The sequence below is a fragment of the Talpa occidentalis genome, unplaced genomic scaffold (genome assembly GCF_014898055.3).
Source record: "Talpa occidentalis isolate TD23 unplaced genomic scaffold, MPIMG_talOcc4v2.1 talOcc4.5, whole genome shotgun sequence".
In the NCBI taxonomy this organism is placed as follows: Eukaryota; Metazoa; Chordata; class Mammalia; order Eulipotyphla; family Talpidae; genus Talpa; species Talpa occidentalis.
Window position 1 is genome coordinate 38,003,728 of NW_023604861.1, and position 6,614 is coordinate 38,010,341.

A 6,614-nucleotide genomic window follows, 5' to 3' on the forward strand; every position below is an offset into this window, starting at 1 on the left:
CACCTCTCCTCCACTACTTTGCAGTGTCACTGCATTTCTACTTTTTGTATGTATGCAGCTCTATTTTTGAGCTCCAAAGTCTGTAATATTAGTTGGATTAGGCACAGAAGCTGACCATGAGTATAAAGGGCTTCCCTGAGGAGTTTATATCTGAGTTGTGTCCTTGTCAGTGTTTGCTTCCAGCCTGGCCACATGGAAGTGGAGGCCCCAATCAGCTATGCAGTATCAGTTCCAGGAGCGACAGGCTATAATGAGCTGTCTCTCTTCTGCACACAGACTCTGACTTAGATCCAGACTGAAGAATTCTCCTTGGCCTCCACCATTATTTCATATCTAGTTCTGCATTTTCTTTGTCAATATGCTGCTTGCTATTCCATTATACCTATTATTTTAGTTTGAGTTAAATCTGTTATATTCATAAGCTTAAAAAAATGCACTCACAGAACTCAGATGAACAGAAAGGAGTAAAAGGGCAGGAAATTCCTACCCTCCAGCAGTTTGAGCAAGAAATCAGAAAGTTGGAAACCAAAGTTCTTCTACCTATCTAACCTCTGCTTCTCTTACTTATTCTAAAAAATTCCATTTATTTTCTCCATTCCCTCTCTTTTTCAAGTAAGAGCCATATGCAGTAACTTCTAATAAGGCCATCTTACACCAAATTCCCTATAGGATGACTTCTTTTAAGAATTTCTCAGGAAATTTCAACTAGACTGAAGTATATGGAAAATAAGGAAGCCTCTTTCAAGTGTTCTGGAAAGAGGTTTATCACATCAGATAAATGGACTAATAGTCCATTTATTCACATCAAAAGATAATAAATGGTAAAACAAATGGTAATAGCTCCATGAATAGGAAATGTGTTTTGAAATAAAACATTGATTAGATATTTTCTTATTGCTATCACTGCTATTTGCAAACATGTCTCCATGTTAAGAAGCTTGAAAGCATAGTTTATATTCTAATTTAAATATAAATTTGTCCTAAAATACACAATTCATCTCATTGCCTTCAATTTATGTTTCTACTCCTTCCCTCCTAGTTGCATATACTATGCTCTATCTATTGTGCAGTACTTTGTAAAACAAAGGCACATTATATAAATGCGAGAAGTCATTATCATGTACTTACTATGCAAGACTGTACAATGCCCAGAGCAGTGAAGGGAAGGGAATTCTCTGTACAAAGCAATTTTTTGCATGTTGCTGATACATTTCTCAAATTACAATCATTTCCATGGTAACAGCCTCTGATATCGAAAAGACAGCCACTGTCTTCTAAGATCCAGCAGAAACATAATTTTGTCTCTGAATGCAAAAGCTTCTTAGTCAATCACAAATATTGTCAATAATTAGCAATAACAGCAAGGGGAATTCAATTACAGGCAAAGCAAATTGCTTTTTATTTAAATGTTCTCTTTTTAATGCATCCCAGTGTGAAAGTCCCGCTTTAAATTAGTGAAAGCATGTGTAATCTCAATACCTCCACTGGGGGTTGTAGGAATATATGTAGTCTCGCTCTTTGAGTGTTTAGAGGCTCAGGACAAAATTGTGCTGCTGTTGGTACTTTGTAATGATAGATGTCAACAGTAATTTAGATAATTAAATATATTTCAGCTTTATTTCAATTTTCTCCAGTTGTAATATTCTTGTCTGCTAGCTTAATATATTCATGTTTATGTAAATTTAAATACAATCATAACCATTCCATAGTCATTATCAAAACAGTTTGGGCCATCTTCATTTCATTTTCTGATGCTTTTTAACCATATAGAAAGATCCAACAAATATTCTACTAGGAGAGAGCAAAGAGGATTCATCTCATATTGGTTCCTGTCAATTGGGTTTAATTTTTGCAGTAGGTATCATTTTAGCCAAGAATAGAAATGTGAAAAGTTTATGAACAGTAACCATGACATCTGGAGGAAGAACCTGAGATGTCCACCCAACAGTAACTTCATTAGAGAAATGAGACTAAAAGAATTCAATTCATACATCTTGGGGAAATTTGCTTTGAGGTCAAAGTTTATCAGCTGGTAAGAACTCTTGATTATATAGCTCTTTGCTTCTCTTTTCTTTTCTAAAAAGGAGTCTTATTCCTAAAAACAACTGCTACACTCACTGATTTGTAACTTGGCACTGAATTATAGGGTATGCAAATTAGATCACTAGCAGAGCTTAAAAATTCAAAATATGAGAAAATATAAACCTTAAGCAACACTCTTCTGAGGTGTAAGTTCCAGTATTATCACCATATCCATTTCACTGTAACATATTTCTAGTTGATTTAAACATTAAAAATAAATATTATTTATTATGTGTAAATATTAAAAATTGGATTGTGGTCAGTGAAGGCAATTTTTAGTAATGCTAACTAAAGAGCACCTGGGTGATTTTTATATATTTAACTTTTTGCTTCATTACATAGTATCTATCTCAACATTTATAATTCCTTCACGGTTAAAAATTATGTTGAGGGCCTTCCCGGTGGCACAGTGGTTGAGAGCTAGGCTGTGAAGCTGCCCACAGCCTCTGCACTGCTGGTTCTATCCCCGGCTGCCAGGTGAGGGTCCCACATGGTGCGCAGACCTCTCCTGCTGCCCGCTGCTCCCTTCAGCAGTGTACTTCATCAGTCTGCCTGCTCTGCTCCCTGCTCTGGCTCTGGTAAATTCTCTCACCCTCTGACTGTACCCAGTGCTTGTATAAATAAATAAATAAATCTTTAAAAAATAAAAATAAAAATTATTGTTGAAAATTAATACTCTGACTTATTTAGTATATACTATACACAGCAAAAGAAGAATGTAATAAATTAGAGATGGCTGAAATACCTTAGTATTCCTCCTATTGAGGAGTCTAATTCCTCTTCCCTTGGCTATGGACTTAAACAGCTTATTTGCTTGAAAAATAAAATATTACTCAAGCAATATTCTGGAATTGTGAATCTAAGTCAAAACTAGTTTTGCAATTTCTACCCAAGTCTCTTGAAACACACTTTCTGAGAATCCTGAGTTTCTAAATAAGTTTTTCTGAGACCACAGTACTAAAAGGCCAGTTGTGAGACCAACTGAACGCTCCAGCTAAGCACAACCTTCAATCTATCCCTGCCAAAGTGTCAGATACATGAGAATTCATTTTGAATGCTCCAAACCAGTCCATCCACCAGCTGAATACAGTCAAGTTACTTACCCTGGTTGTTCTCACATGGAGTAGAAAAATCTGCCAGCTGACTTCTGACTGAATCCATGAACCACAAAATCTGGAGATATAATAAAAAGTTTGATGTTAAGAATCTTAAGTTTTAGAGTGGTTGGTTATACAACAATAGATAACCCAAAATAAGAAAAAAGTATCAAAACTTCTGTTGCTTTTTTTAAAGATTTGATTTTAAAAAAATTTTAAAGATCTAATTATTTATTATACTGTACAATGTTTATTCTACTAACCTACTTGAAACATATTTTTGTCTGTTAATTCTACAACCAAATATAAATGTAAGCATCTGATTGCCCATTATATTTTTTCCTCTTTAACACCATCCTTGTCATTGACATTCTATATTTTATTCTCTTTTCATTCTAAAAGTCATTCTCAGATAAAGTTAGTAATGATCTTTTCTCAGGCAAATGAAAATGTTTTGAAATTATATAAATGTCTACTACTATATAGCTTTGAAAGTCATGCAAAATACTACATTTACATACTATAATGTTATAAATTTGCTTGTTAAGAGTGGGGAATTTATGATAATAAACTTTCTTACAGTAAAATAGCAGGCTCAAATTTTTGGACACATTATTTTAAAATATCAAGAGCAAAAATATGCAATTGCTTACAATTAAAACTAAGGAAGGAAATCATTTGAATTCATGAAAAGAAAAAAAAATCAATCAAATAAAAGCAAACTGTCTAACTGCAAGCTGGTAGTCCCTACTAATGAAGTAGATATAAGCTTGGGGAGTTCTTTAGTTATCAACATGGTGCCTATCACATAATTCCACATATACAGTTGCTAAATTAATCAGAGGGTAAAGAATTTCTAGATAGAGGGAAAGTATGTTTTAATGAACCATAATAAAAATAAATTCCAAATGACACAGGGGATTTGGAACTGGTATCAAGAAGGCTGGCAAATAAAAGAACATACACTGAAAGGAAACATAAGCAGAAGTAATTTAACATAATTCATGCCTTAGAAAGAGATAAATACTTCCTCCCAGGGAAGATATATACATACTAAAGCCACAGCATCCCGCATTCCATGCAAAATAAAAATGTGAACACAGACTGAAAGCACAAGGAATTCTTGTTGAGCTCCTGACAGAATAAAATTATATTGGTCCTTGTGGTTATGCTTCTGAGGCAGCCAGGATGCAGTAGAAACACACACACATGAAAACTGGAAGTCAAATAGATTCATGTTCAAATCCCAGTTTCTCCATTTACTATACGTACAACTATCAGTAAGTTACTGAACTTTTCGGATTCAATTTTGCTCTCTCCAAATGCTCCAAATGAAGATAATACCACTCATATCACCTACTACTTGTCTGGGATAGCCAAGAAATGTTCATTTCTTTGAATACCCAAGAAATTTTCATTATTTTTTCTTTTAAGAGGTGTGGAGACAACATCAGACCATCTGTTATTTTAATGTAGATGAACCCTTTTTTGTTAGGCTGGATAAATTAAATCGAAACTTTTCCCCAACTTTTCAAATCACATTTAATTTTCTTTTTCAGCTAATAAATGTGTAAAAGAAGGTGAATTATAAACAACAGCAGCACATATCAGCTTTACATTTCTAAGTTTAGTGGGAGTAAACATTTTCTTCTCTTTTTTCCAATAAAGATTATGACTTTGAAAAATAATTTTTAAAATGTGCTAAATAATTATATTTATCTATAGGTATCCTGTTTTCTGAAAGCAGACATTCCAATTTGGTATGATTTGGTAAGTTATTCAGTGGGCCTGGGACTGCTCAAAATTGTTTTCCTTATAAATTAATGGTAATATTCCCAGATACCCAAAATAATCTAGCATATCAGACTAAATAGGAATGTCTTATTTTCAGAGAAAAGGGAAAAATTGTATCTATCTAGAAAATAAACATTCCATAAGTCTTTATTAAATAACAGTAAATAAAATAATTTTGAGACAACAGGATATTAAAAAATGGCATAAAGTTAAAGACATTACACAGTTCAACACAGATAATCTAGAAAAAATCATCATGGAAGTATTGTCAGGTAATTCTTGGATTAAAAACATGAAATTGGAATATTTATGGCCTTAGATATCTAAGTACAACTAACAGCAATCATAACAATATTGATTGAGCATTTGCAAACTTACAATTACTTCTTAAAATCATTTTTAAAATTCTCAAAGCACTATGAAGAAGGTACTATTGTTTTTTCCATTGTTCAAATGAAGAAACTATGTCACTCGAGATTTAGTGACTTATCCAAGTTGTTCTACTAATGAAAGGTAAAGGGACAAATGATTCTGAAAATTTCATATGAGGAAAAGTGACTTTGTCTTTTCCCAAGTTTGTTGCTCATTTTTGAAATGGAGTTTTATATAAATTGTGGCAGATGATTCAAAAGAATCATATAGCAAGGAACCAATGGGAAAGCAATTGTCTGGTTATGATATGACTCAAGTTTTTCTTGAAGTTACTTGACTCTCCTATTCCCATTTCTGTAGTTATCCTTCTCAGTTCTGTTAGAATTACACACCATTTCTATCCTGCTATGTGCTACAGGTAATAGTCATACAATCCACCAATACTATAGTCAATATTTGGTAGGTGTCTATGCACCCATTCCCAAACAGGTTGTCAGGTTTTCCTTTGTAAAGTTACTCACCTCCTGTTGTCAGTTGTGAAACAGGTGAGAGTTACCAATTCTTTGTCATAGCTTGGTTTGAGAATGGACCTGTGATACAACTCTGGCTAATTGAAAGAAGCTATTTGCTGGCAGGTTCTGAAAAAGTTTCCTCTCTTTTGGGGAAGCTATTGGAAAAGTAATTTTCTCTTCAACAGATGACTTGCTACAGGGAGGTAACAATGTGGGAGCGTAGCAACAATTGCTGCTATCATGAGGGAGATAATTTGAAGTTCTAGATGATGGAAAAACCAAGAAAACTACAAGGGAGTGCAAGAAAAGCACATAAGACTTTGCAAATCTCTGGATCAGATCATGCCTGAAGCCAGGTTTATCTGTGTATTTTTAAGTTATCCAAGTCATTAAAGTTACTTTTAAAATTTAAGCTAAATTCCATTTCAAACAATCTTACAGAACAGAATTTCTCATACCTCACACTGTTGACAGTGGTCCACGTAAATCTTTGTAAGGGGGACTGTTTTATACATTGGATGATGTTTAGTGTAATCCCTGGTATCTACCCACTAGATGCCAGTTGAATATCTCCAGTTATGACAATTAAAAATACCTTCAAATATCACCAAATGTTGCCTGGCAGACAAAGTCACCCTCTGTTGAGAGCCACTAGCATAGCATACAGAGACATTTTGGGAAACTTCCCCCAAACAATTCCTTCTCTTGAACTACCCTCGTCTTCATTCATGCAATCCACATATTCCTTGCTTTGATG

General features: G+C 34.0%; 1 long non-coding RNA gene across 1 annotated transcript in view; it reads right to left on the bottom strand.

The window, feature by feature from the left end:
* Window positions 1-3,250, bottom strand: part of LOC129146892 (uncharacterized) — a 166,194-nt gene extending 162,944 nt beyond the window's left edge. Inside the window, exon 1 of the long non-coding RNA XR_008554245.1 lies at window positions 3,186-3,250. This is a non-coding gene — a long non-coding RNA (uncharacterized LOC129146892). The remainder of the gene's footprint in view (window positions 1-3,185) is intronic.
* Between the last annotated feature and the right edge of the window lie 3,364 nt (window positions 3,251-6,614).